This window comes from Globicephala melas, chromosome 20, assembly GCF_963455315.2.
Source record: "Globicephala melas chromosome 20, mGloMel1.2, whole genome shotgun sequence".
NCBI classification, from domain to species: Eukaryota; Metazoa; Chordata; class Mammalia; order Artiodactyla; family Delphinidae; genus Globicephala; species Globicephala melas.
Genome location: NC_083333.1, coordinates 50,581,964 through 50,595,265, shown reverse-complemented (window position 1 = coordinate 50,595,265; position 13,302 = coordinate 50,581,964). Strand labels below are relative to the sequence as shown.

The 13,302-nt window shown below is 41.1% G+C and overlaps 1 protein-coding gene and 1 pseudogene across 3 annotated transcripts in view; one reads left to right on the top strand and one right to left on the bottom strand.

The window, feature by feature from the left end:
- PPM1E (protein phosphatase, Mg2+/Mn2+ dependent 1E) overlaps nucleotides 1–13,302 on the top strand; it is a 162,829-nt gene that overhangs the window by 122,274 nt on the left and 27,253 nt on the right. The gene's annotated exons all lie outside the window — the stretch shown is intronic.
- Nucleotides 1,891–3,093, bottom strand: LOC115866343 (peroxynitrite isomerase THAP4 pseudogene; annotated as a pseudogene).

Genomic DNA, 13,302 nt, shown 5'->3' with positions numbered 1-13,302 from the left:
TATTTTGTTGAGGATTTTTACTTCTATGTTTATCAGTGATATTGGCCTCTAATTTTCATTTTTTGTGGTGTCTGGTTTTAGTGTCAGGGTAATGCTAACCTTATAGAATGAGTTTGGAAGCATTCCTTCCTCTCCAAATTTTTGGAATAGTTTGAGAAAGATAGATGTTAACTCTTCTCTAAATGTTTGGTAGAATTCACCTGTGAAGCTCTCTGGTCCTGGACATTTATTTGTCAGGATTTTTTTTTTTAAACTGATTTTGTTTTAATTTTAATTTTTTAATTAAAAAAATTTTTAATTTTAAACTGATTTAATTTAATTTTGTTACTAGTAATTGGTCTGTCCATATTTTCTATTTCTTTCTGATTCAGTCTTCAAGATTGTATGTTTCAGGCTTCCCTGGTGGTACAGTGGTTGAGAGTCTGCCTGCTGATGCAGGGGACACGGGTTCGTGCCCCGGTCTGGGAAGATCCCACATGCCGCGGAACGGCTGGGCCCGTGAGCCATGGCCGCTGAGCCTGCGCGTCCGGAGCCTGTGCTCCACAATGGGAGAGGCCCCAACAGTGAGAGGCCCACGTACCGCAAAAAAAAAAAAAAAAAAAAAAAAAAAAGATTGTGTTTCTAGGAATTCACCTATTTCTTCTAGGATGACAAATTTATTGGCATGTCATTGTTCATAGTAATCTCTTATGATCCTCTGTATTTCTCTGGTGTCAGTTGTAACTTCTCCTTTTTAATTTCTGATTTTTTAAATTTGAGCCTCTTTTTTTTTCTTGATGAGTCTGGCTTAAGGTTTATCAATTTCGTTTATATTTTTAAAGAACCAGCTCTTAGTTTCATCAGTGTTTTCTACTTCCTAGTCTCTATTTCATTTCTGCTCTGCTCTTTATTATTTCTTTCCTTCTACTAACTTTGAGTTTCCTTTGTTCTTCTTGTCGTTTCTTTAGATGTAAGTTTAGATTGCTTTTTTGAGATTTTTCATGTTTCCTGAGGTAGGCTTGTGTCACTAGACTTCCCTTTTAGAGCTGCTTTTGCTGCATCCCATAGATTTTGGATCACTGTGTATCCAATGTACTACTGTCACTTTCTCCCTATATGTTTGTTAATATTTGCTTTATGTATTTAGATGCTTCTATGTTGGGTGCATATATATTTACAATTGCTATATCTTCTTGTTGGATTCATCACTCTATCATTATGTAATGTCATTCTTTGTCTTTATTATAGCTTTGTTTTAAAGGCTACTTTTTTAATATAAGTATTGCTACTCCATCTTTCTTTTTGTTTCCATTTGCATGGATTAACTTTTTCCATCCCCTCACTTTCACTCTGTGTGTATTTTTTTTTTTATTTTAAAGAAATTATTATTGATGTTCGAAATTATTTAACGTCACGGATATTAGAACATGAATGAAAAAACCTCCACATGATTTTAAGAGTCTCCTATAATTTTTCTAATAGTTTACTATGTCTATTTTATTTTACATTTAGATCCTAATTCGTTAGGATTTTATGTTTGTGTGAGATATGCAATACAAAGAGATTTCCCCCGTTCAAGTGGAAAACCAATTGTCAACCATTCATTGAATAGTTCTGGCTTTCCCAGCTGACGTGAAATGCCTTCTTTCTCACTAGCTGAACCCCCTTTCCTGAGATGCCTCGTGAGTGTGCCCTGAAGTGAGTGAGGTAAGCTCACCAACCTGGGTTCCTCTTCTACAAGGCACAGCTACTGTCATAGCCTCTGCGGAGACAGCAGGGAGCATGCAACACATGGAAGTGCTCAGAGGCCATCAGCAAGAACTCCGCCCCATAATAACCAGGCAGTGTGGGAGCCTCAAGGCTCTGGTACTGACCACAGGGTGGGGGCTAAGGGGACGGCCGCCTGCTCAGCTAGGGGAAGCTTGCTCTCTTCAGCTGGTCCCGCTTCTCCTGCAGCTTGCACGCCTGGCTGTCCAAGCAGCTGACCCTGTGTTGCAGGGTCTTTAGCTTGCTGTTCTTCTCCTCCTGCTCCCATAGGAAGCACATTTTGTTCTTGTTCTGCCAGGATGAGAAGCAGCAGGACTGCAACAAACTGACGAGTTTGTAGGCCCCCAATGCTGCCAGGATGCTCTCCTTGATGAACATGGGGCTGGTGTCCCTGTGCTCACTTAGCACAGCTTCTGTGCCTGGCTTCAGGGTAACATCTGTTGGAGGGGTGGAGGGGCTCTGGGAGGGCTTCTGAGGCATTGCTGTGAGGGACAAACTTGTGGGGCTCTGTGCCAAGCCCTTCTTGGGCCCCAGGCTGGTTTTACTGCAGTCAGGCTCCACGTCTCTCTTCAGCCTCTGTCGGTCAGCAGGCTCTCAGGGGACAGACAGCCTCTTTCCGGCATGCTTGGAGGAGAAACTGTAAGAATGAAGTGAGCCAGTACATTTGCAAGCCCCAGGTACTGGGGGGATAAAGTCATCCATGGAAATGCCACTCTTACCTACCAGGCCCCCATCAGGGGAGGTGGTGTTCTGATTGCCAGCATCTACAGCAGACATGTTTGCTTCTCCCTGGCTGTCTAATGCTGCGCTAGCCAGATCGGCTTCTGGAGTACTTCCAGAGGCTGCTGCACCAGTTTCTGACTGGTGGCTTCTGGGCTGGCCCTGGGTGCAGTTTTACCCTACAGTGCAGCTCACTTCAACTTGCAGGACTCCAGCTTGACCACTGGGTTTTCACTTGAGGATGTTGATGACCCTGCAGCTCCTTGCCTGTCTGCTTCACTCACATGTCCCCTCAAGCCCCCTGAGGACTTTCTGGTATCCGTTCTCCTGGTGCATCCACGGCCTCCAGCTCCCTTCTTCTCAGTGAGGTGGAAGATGGAAGTCATGGCCACGATCTTGAGCAGTCAGTGCTCATCCTCCAGCCCCGTGGAGAAGCTTTCTTTGGTGAAGTGTTCATTACTGTGGAAAGACTACTTAGTGGGGGTCCAGTTATCCTTCTGAACAGCCTTTAATAACTGGATCAGACATTTTGAGTCCCTTAGGGGGAAACCTGTGGCAGGAGACAGCGTGCTTCTCCCCCTTGCCCTGTCAGTTGGAGTAATTTACAGCTGCACAAAAGATCACCATCTCGGGCCTTGGGCTGTCCTGCCACTGCCAGGCTCCAGCCCTTGCCTCGTTGAGCCCAGACCAGGGCAGGACCGCCCTGAGGGGAGGGTGCAAGGCAACATGGCTGCAGGACATGGGAGCCTGGCACACAGCTCCCACTGTATGGCAAGATGGCAAGATGGCGGCACCCAGCTGCCTGCCACCTGGGCAACCGGCCCTAGGCCTGTCTTTGTGTGTCTTTAGACCAGAAACGAGTGCTTGTAGGCAGTGTATATATGGGTCTTGTTATCCATTCAGCCACTCTATGTCTTTTGATTGGCGCATTTAGTCTGTTTACACTTAAAATAATTACTGATAGGTATGTACTTATTGCCATTTTGTTTTCTGCTTTTTTTAGTTCTTCTCTGTTCCTTTCTTCTCATTTTGCTCTATTCCCCTGTGATTTTTTTTTTTTTTTTGGCGGTACGCGGGCCTCTCACTGTTGTGGCCTCTCCCGTTGCGGAGCACAGGCTCCGGATGCACAGGCTCAGTGGCCATGGCTCACGGGCTTAGCCGCTCCACGGCATGTGGGATCCTCCTGGACCGGACACGAACCCGTGTCCCCTGCATCGGCAGGCGGACTCTCAACCACTGCGCCACCAGGGAAGCCCCTCCCCTGTGATTTCATGACTATCTTTAGTGATTTGTTTGGATTCCTTTCTATTTTTTCTATATGTATCTGTTGTAGGTTTTTGGTTTGTGGTTACCATGAGGTTCATATATAACAGTATATATATATATGTATGTATGAATGATTATTTTAAGTTGATTATCTCCTAAGTTCAAAGGCATTCTAATCGCCCTACATTTTTACTCCCCTCGCCACATTTAATGTTTTTTTGTTTTAATTAATTATTATTTGTTTTTGGCTGTGTTGGGTCCTTGTTGCTGCACGTGGGCTTTCTGTAGTTGCGGCGAATGGGGGCTACTCTTTGTTGCAGTGTGGGGCTTCTCATTGTGGTGGCTTCTCTTGTTGCGGAGCAAGGGCTCTAGGCACGCGGGCTTCAGTAGTTGTGGCATGCGAGTTCAGTAGTTGCGGCTCGCGGGCTCTAGAGCGCAGACTCAGCAGTTGTGGCGCATGGGTTTGGTTGCTCCGCGGTATGTGGGATCTTCCCAGACCAGGGCTTGAACCCGTGTCCCCTGCATTGGCAGGCAGATTCTTAACCACTGCGCCACCAGGGAAGTCCCCACATTTAATGTTTTTGATGTTATATTTCACATCTTGTTGTTTTGTATATCCCTTAACTACTTGTAGATATAGATGGTTTTACTACCTTTTTTTTTTTTTTGGTACGCGGGCCTCTCACTGTTTTGGCTTCTTCCATTGCGGAGCACAGGCTCCGGACGCGCAGGCTCAGCAGCCATGGCTCATGGGCCCAGCCGCTCCGCGGCATGTGGGATCTTCCCGGACCGGGGCACGAACCCGTGTCCCCTGCATCGGCAGGCGGACTCTCAACCACTGCGCCACCAGGGAAGCCCGGTTTTACTACTTTTGTCCTTTAACCTTCCTACGAGCTACATAAGTGATTGATCTATTACCTTTACTGTATGTTTGCCTTTACTAGTGAGATTTTTCTTTTCATAATTTTGATATTTCTAGTTGTGGCCTTTTCTTTCCTGTTTAGAGAAGTCCCTTGAACATTTCTCTTAAAGCTGGTTTAATGGTGCTAAATTTTTTAGCTTTTGTTTGTAAAACTTTTTGTCTCTGCTTCAAATCTGAATGATAACCTCGTCGGGTAGAGTATTCTTAGTAAGTTTTTTCCTCTTATCCCTTTGAATATATCATGTCACTCCCTTCTGGCCTGCAAAGTGTCTGCTAAAAAGTCAGCTGATAGTCTTATGGGAGTTCCCTAATACCTCACTAGTTGCTTTTCTCTTGCTGCTTTGAAGATTTTCTCTTTAATTTTTGCCATTTTCATTATAATGTGTCTTGGTATAAATCTCTCTGGGTTCATCTTGTTTGGGCTTCTCTGTGCTTCCTGGACCTGGATGTCTGTTTCCTTTCCCAGGTCAGGGAAGTTTTCAGTTATTATTTCTTCAAATAGTTCCTCTGCCCCTTTCCCTCTCTCCTCTCCTTCTGGGACTTCTATAATGTGAGCGTTATTATGCTTGATGTTGTCTCAGAGGTTTCTTAAACTATCCTGCTTTCTTTACAATTCTCTTCTCTGTTGAGTTTGGGTGATTTCTACTACTCTCTTTTCCAGATTGCTGATCCATGCCTCTGTATAATCCGATCTACCATTGATTACTTCTAGTGTATTTTAAAATTTCAGTTACTGTATGCTTTAGCTCTGTTTGGTTCTTCTTTATGTTTTGTCTTTGTTGAAATTCTCGCTGTTCCTCCATTCTTCTTCCACATTTGCTGAGCATCCTGACGATCATTACCTTGAACTCTTTATTGGGCAGATGGCTTATCTCCACATTTAGTTCTTTTTCTGAAGTTCTTGTCTTGTTCCATTGTTTGGAACATAGTCCTCTGTATCCTCATTTTGCCCAATTATCTGTTTATTTCTATGTGTTAGGTCAGTTGATTATGTTTCCTGATCTTGAAGAAGTGGCCTTTTTTAGGAGACATCCTGTGGGGCCCCACAGCACACTCCCCTCTGGTCACCAGAGTTATATGCTCTAGGTGTGCTCCCTGTGTGGGCTGCATGGTCCCTTATGTTGTGATGAGCTGACTGCTGTAGGTGCACTGGTAGGCAGGGCTGGCCCCTGGTCTGGTTGGCCGTGAGGCTGTGTCTTGTGCAGTGGCTGTGCGCCCACTGGAGGGCAGGTTGACTCTGCAACCCAGGAGGTACATGGGGCTGCTGGCCTCCTGGTTGTTGGGCTGGGGCCCCCCATGGCTGTCTGCACAGCCTAGGGGGTTTGGAAGCCCCTGCTTTCTTAAAACTGGTCAATGGTTTAAAAATATTGGTTGAATTAAAGTTCCTACTAAAAAGCCATACATATTTTAAATTTTTGAATACATTATCTCTTAGTGAAAGGGACTAGAGATAGCATAAACCAGTTACTTGAGTTGACAACAAAAGTGTAAATATGACCATAGTTCCTGTTTGCCAATGGTTATCACCTGTTTACTAATACTAGCCCAAGTTTCATAGCCTACATGTAAGAACTCAACATCATGTTATGTGACATACTCTTATGTAAATGTATTGATTTTCTCCTCTTAAGGAACATTCATTCTAAGAAGTTAGGGAATGGCTTAAATATATATCAATATAAATCAGAAAGACAGAAGTTTATTTATTCAGCAAATACTTATTGATCACTGTGTGCCAGGCACTGATCTGAGCATCAGACATCAATGACCAAAAGTAGACAAAAATATCTGCAGTCTAGTGGGAGAAGGAATGCAGTCATAAAATAAATGATAAACATAATAAGTAAGAAATGCATATTGTATACAAGAAATTGATGAAGGCTATGCAAAAAGAAAAAGACTTACAACATGATAAGAGGAATTCCAAGGGCAGGAAGAAGAGAAAGAACCATCAAATGAGATTGAGAAGACAGAATCCTGTGAGTGACAGAGGAGAGTGTGATGTTCTGGAAACCTAGAGAAGGGAGTTTATCAAAGTAGAGGGAATAATCAGCAGTCAGATGCTTCTAAGTGAGTCAGATCTGAGAACAGGGTGTAGGAGTTAGCAACAGGAAGGTACATTGATGATGTTGACAAGTTTCAGTTAACTTGTGCAGTTTCCTTTTGGTCATGGAAGAATAATGACGAAGAAGAGTTACTGCTAAGCTCTCTTCTTTTTTTTTTTTCCGGTACGCGGGCCTCTCACTGTTGTGGCCTCTCCCGTTGCGGAGCACAGGCTCCGGACGCACAGGCTCAGCGGCCATGGCTCACGGGCCCAGCCGCTCCGCGGCACGCGGGATCCTCCCGGACCGGGGCACGAACCCGCGTCCCCTGCATCGGCAGGCGGACTCTCAACCACTGCGCCACCAGGGAAGCCCTAAGCTCTCTTCTTTTTGTGGTCTTATGACACTAGTGGTAGTTTGATATTTGGTAAATGTGTAACATCTAGGTTGCCATTCACAGAAAACTTAAGATCCTGCTGGCTATGCTTCAGTATCAACCTGGTCAGAGTGAACAAATGATTGTTAAGATTACACTGAGAGCAACAGTAGGGAATGAAATTTCTGTTGTAAGAACCCCAAACCCAGCACCTCAGGAGCCAGTCATTTGGTAGTTGGCATTATATATATTCAAGGCTAACTAAGAGAATCTGTGATGTGTGGGCATTATAATCAGCTGACTCCAGGTGGCGTTCCTGGAGGCTGCTATAGAAAGAAAGAAAATAACTTAATGAGGAAGGAATTCAACCCTGAGTTTAACTCCATTTGGTCCACTAAGAAAAAGAATACCAAGTCTGGTGGAGAATTTGCCTTCTTTAATTTAATGTGTATTCTAGATTTAGAATACATATGATTAACTTGGGGGAGGGGAGTGATCAGAAACTTAACATTTACATGTTGTCACCCTAGCAAGGGCATATTGAGTAGACAGCATCATCGTGATACGTGGGCTGAGGTGAGGCTGCTTCAGATGAGTTTCTCTCAGAGTTAATTGACAGAAACTACCCACCTTCAAGAATTTTTATTACCTTAGGAATGCTATGCCAAGACTGAAACACAGCTGTGGGTGCTGTGCTGACGCCTACATTGCCAGTGTCAGGAAGGATGTACTTTTAAACCTCTAATTTCTCTAATAATGTCTTTAGTGATTTGTGTAGGTTTGGCATTGTGAGGAAAATGCTTCCTGGCTTGGTTTATAACAAGAATTCAGTTTGCAGTCTTAAAATGTGTATTGTCTTAATATGCATGTGGAAGATACTAACAAGTTAGAAAAAAGATCTGACTAAAATACTGTCCTGTCCATCTAACAAAACTTACCCACCCATGATATATGAAAATAAATGAAAATTAAATGTTTTATGCTAGAATAATCTATTTATCTATTGGTTCCTGTTTTATACCAAGATGGCAATATATAGTGCTGAAAGAGAGCCAGCTTTCATATTCAATTCCAATCTGACTCCTTTCCTTTTCTCTAATGGAAAAATTGGATTGGACTCATGTCAACCTGTAGAGTGGAGGAAGAATAAGCTTTTGTAAATAAATATTTTTAAAGAGGTAAGAAATAGCACTCTTTTTAAAAATTTATTTATTTATTTATTTTCGGTACGCGGGCCTCTCACTGTTGTGGCCTCTTCCGTTGCGGAGCACAGGCTCCGGACGCGCAGGCTCAGCGGCCATGGCTCACGGGCCCAGCCGCTCCGCGGCATGTGGGATCTTCCCGGACCGGGGCACGAACCTGTATCCCCTGCATCGGCAGGCGGACTCTCAACCACTGCGCCACCAGGGAACCCCAAAATAGTACTCTTTGGCTTGAAATATAAAGCTTCATAACCAGTTGGTAACTATATTATTTTATAGATGTTATGGCATGTTTCTTTTAATATATAAAATCTAAGGGATTCTTTCCTAACTGGTAGATTCACTGCAAGGATTGATTATATTTATCAAAATAAATATACATTCAGCTTTTAAGTAGACACTAGTACATAAAGCAGAATATCCCTATATTGCTTACAAAAGGAATATATAGAATTTATTTCCATTCTGCTGGTGTATATAAAAACATTTGTTTGGATCTGAAGTGTGTTAATTTTTACCTTTACATTGCCTTTGTCCCATCTTACAAACTCAAAACCTTATTGGAATAGAATCATAGAATTAGAATTTTAAACCTGGTAGAGACTTTAGAGTTATTTTATTTCAATTTCTTAATTTTTCTATTGAGGAACTAAAATCCAGAGAATTTAAGAGTCTTTGTTCAGGTTACCCAGCTAGAATTAGAACCCAGCTTTCTAACTCCTTATATTTATGCTATAATCTGTCTCCAACAAGTTAGTTGAATAGCAATTAAATAAGTTGGCAGAAACTTTAGGTCTCGCTTGTGTTTATGTCCAGGCTTCAAAGTGATCCCTAATTATTCTTTATCACTTAAAAAAATTCTTGCAAGCACATTAGGTGAAAGTAATGCTAGGGATTCTCCTATGACTTGGTCCTGTTATGAAATCTAAAGAAATCAATGCTCATCTAGAGCAAAAAACATGAACATACTCAGTACTGAAGTTTTCCTTCCTTGTGCTCCACTAATTATGATAATGATTTGAGTAGTTCCATAATGATTGTCTTAGTCTATTTGGGCAGCTTTAACAAATTACCATAGACTGGAAGGCTTATAAACAACAGAAGTTTATTTCTTACATTTCTGGAGGCTGGGAAGTCCAAGATCAGAGCCTGGGCAGATTTGGTATCTAGTGAGAGCATGCTTTCTGGCTTATAGATAATTGTCTTATCCTTGTGTCCTTACCTGGTGGAAGGGGCAAGGGAGCTCTCATGGGTCTCTTTTTCATAAGGGCACTAATCTCATTCATGAGGGCTCCACCCTCATCACCTAATTACCTCCCGAAGGTTCCACCTCCAAATTACATTACACTGGGGATTAAAATTTTAACATATGAATCTGGGTGGTGGGGGGGACAAACTTTCAGTCTGTAACAATGATTTAACATCCACCTCATCCTTAAATACTGCTCCCAGATATACTCTATGGCTTTTTAAAGGACTAATTTGGGAAAATACTGATTAAAATAAAATAGTATAAACACTGATAAGTACTGAACTGTTCAAGGTCACTAGGATACAACTGTATTTTTATAATTCAGAATCTTCCACCAGGCATGTTTTGGGTTGTGGTTATTTCTGAAATAGAATTGAGGAGTCGAGACTGACCTACTCAGATAAATAGTCTGAGGATAAAGATGACACTAGCCAATTTGAGCAGCAGGGAAGAAGAGTCAGAACATTTATGAATCTGAGTTTTATTTTGTGTGTCTGAAGAACTATTGTTAGCGTAAAGCAAGACCCTGTGCTTTGTTTATAGAGTTCAGTGTATGAAGTTTAATAGAGCTGGATTTCTGCTTCACCATACATAACATTGAAAAAGTCAGTATCCACAGAAATCCAAATATGCATTCATGTATTCATTGACAAATAGCTTTAATGAAGTGGAATTTTTTTTCTTTTTTTTCTTTTTTGTGCTTGTGGGATCCTAATTCCCTGACCAGGGATTGAACCCAGGCCCTCACCTGGGCCCTCGGAAATGAGAGCAAGGACTCCCAACCATGGGACCATCAGGGAATTCCTGTGAAGTGGAATTCTTTTATGTATGTCACTGAACTTAAAAATTAAAACTAACCAGGGAATTCACTGGTGGCGCAGTAGTTAAGAACCACCTGCCAATGCAGGGGACATGGGTTCAATCCCACATGCCACGGAGCAACTAAGCCCATGCGCCACAACTACTGAGCCTGTGCGCCTAGAGCCCATGCTCCACAACAAGAGAAGCCACCGCAATGAGAAGCCCATGCACTTCAATGAAGAGTAGCCCCTGCTCACTGCAACTAGAGAAAGCCCGCGTGCAGGAATGAAGATCCAACACAGCCAAAAATTAATTAATTTAAAATAAATAAATAAAATTTAAAACTAACCAGACCCCTAATGATATCTCAACATTGTTCAAAAGGTGTTTATGCATATAGTTCGTATATGACTTAGACATAAACTAAAGATTTTATTTTTATCTATGACTATATAAAGTCTGTACTTGTATTCCCAAAACAAACAAGAAAGTAACAAATTGGTATGTATGAAAACGTATTTCCGTTTATTTGCAGGATGTGAACTGCTTGAAGATAGGAATGGTAATAAGCACTTATAAATATCTGTTAATATAAGTAAATAGCAAAAGAGTGTTCTTGGACTATATTTGAAGGGCCTTAACAAGATTAATTTGATTTTAAAAGAGCCAGTCCCCCAAAATGACACATACTGCAAAAGTTAAAAAATTTCTAATCATACTCTTCTTCAGCAATGTTCTCAACATAGTAACATTTGTAATCCCAGTTCCCCAGATTGCCTTGATTACTGGCCCTCCTCTGATATTTTCTATGTAATACATTTGCCAAACTTTAAAACTCTAAAACCTGCTGTATAGGGATCTTTCAAGTATTGTATGAGAAACGATGAAAGCAAGCAGTTTGCTGTGTTATTATCATGTTAGTTTCTCTCGGTAGTTCTCTTAGAAATGACAAGCTTTAATGATAAGCTTTCATTTGAGTTGATCAAATATTCTCTGATGTGACTACGTTTTAAAATATATTTGCAATTCTGATTTTTCAGAAATAATCACTTTCAATCAGAGTCAAAACCATAGGAACTTATTCATGCTAAATGTTGTAGCTTTTTGACATGTAGGAATAGCTGATGTGGGTGAGGTGTCTAGCTTGATGTTTTATCTCTAGCTATTCATCAGCTAATCCTCCTCCCTACTTCACTGAAAATATTTTCATTCTGTCTGACAAAAAGTAAAAAATTACATTAACTGCGACTAAAAATGTATTGCAGATGACACATTAATGAGACTAATGGTTCTTGCCTTATTCTCTGAAGTTTTCACATTCTTACCTTTGGTGAACGAGATCCAGATAGTTTAATAATTATACAAAAGATATCCTTTATGGGGGCAACTCTTGGGAACAAGGTTGCAATAAAGGTTTTCAGGTTTTTTTAAACATTAATTTTAAAACAGCAAAGGGACCAAGTAAATGTTATAACTATATACTAAAAGTCCACTTGGGCAAAATATCTGGATGTGTCCAGTTAATCAAAATAAAGCGTGATGAAAGGTAAAGACAGGCAATGCTGACAAAGAGTTTAGGTCTATGAAGGAAGATTCTGACTCATCAAGAAAAATTCGGTTAACTTAGCATGAAAGGAGAAATGGCGATATTGTTTATAAAGCATTTGGATTTCAAAGGATGCCATCAATTTATTTCATAATTGTTAAAGGATAGTAACTTTCAAAAATTTTTTCATCATAATCAGGATTCAGTATATACTTAATATATATCTGGAATACTTACCTTTACCTCATGCACCTTATTCTATTTCCTTTTTTTAAAAAAAATGCTCACAGTTCATAAATTGATTTACCCACTAAATGGATCATAATCTACAATTTGAAGAATACTGATGAATGATAAACAGAATTTTCTAAGTTTTTTATTTTCCCTTGGGGACTTAGAACATAAACATTTTAATTTTATCTCTTTCTAAACCACTCACTTTCTTGGTCCCACCTAAACCCTGTTATCACAAAAATTGCACCAGCTCCAAAATCATACACACAGGTATCCTGTTCTCAGACTACAACACTCCATCCTTTTAGGTTATATGCCCAAGTACTACCACTACCACTAAAATTCTTTTTTTTTTGTTTTTAATATTTCTGTAGTGTTATTTATTTTATTTTTTGGCTGCGTTGGGTCTTTGTTGCTGCGTGCGGGCTTTCTCTGGTTGCGACGAGTGGGGCCTGCTCTTCGTTGCGGTGCGCAGGCTTCTCATTGCGGTGGCTTCTCTTGTTGTGGAGCACGGGCCCTAGAGCGCGCGGGCTTCAGTAGTTGGGGCTCACAGTCTCTAGAGCGCAGGCTCAGTAGTTGTGGCGCATGGGCTTAGCTGCTCCGCGGCATGTGGGATCTTCCCCGACCAGGGCTTGAACTTGTGTCCCCAGCATTGGCAGGCAGCTTCCCAACCACTGCGTCACCAAGGAAGTCTGGCATAAAGGTTTTTAATTTTGATGTAGTTCAGTTTAACTCTTTTTTACTTTTGCTGCTTGTATTTTTGGTGTCATATTTAGGAAAGCCATTGCCTAATCCAAGGTCTTGAGGTTTTACTGCTGTGTTTTCTTTTAAGATTTTTATAGTTTTAGCTCTTATAATTAGGTCCATGATCCATTTTGAGTAAATTTTTGTATATGGTGTAAGGAAAGACACTAACTTGATTATTTTGTGTGTGGATGTCCAGTTGTCCCAGCACCATTTGTAGAAAGTACTGTTTTTTTCCCCATTGAATTGTCTTTGCGCCCAGTCAGTGATGATTTATTTACATGTTATTAAATTCAGTATCTGATTTTTCCCTTATCTTGTTTGACTTCTCAGTAGTATTGACACAGTTGACCATTCTGTTCTTCAAATATTCTACTCTCTTGGTTCACCTTCTACTTATCTTGCTGTCTTTTCAGTATTTATAGGTTCCTTATCTTCCACCAAGCTTCTC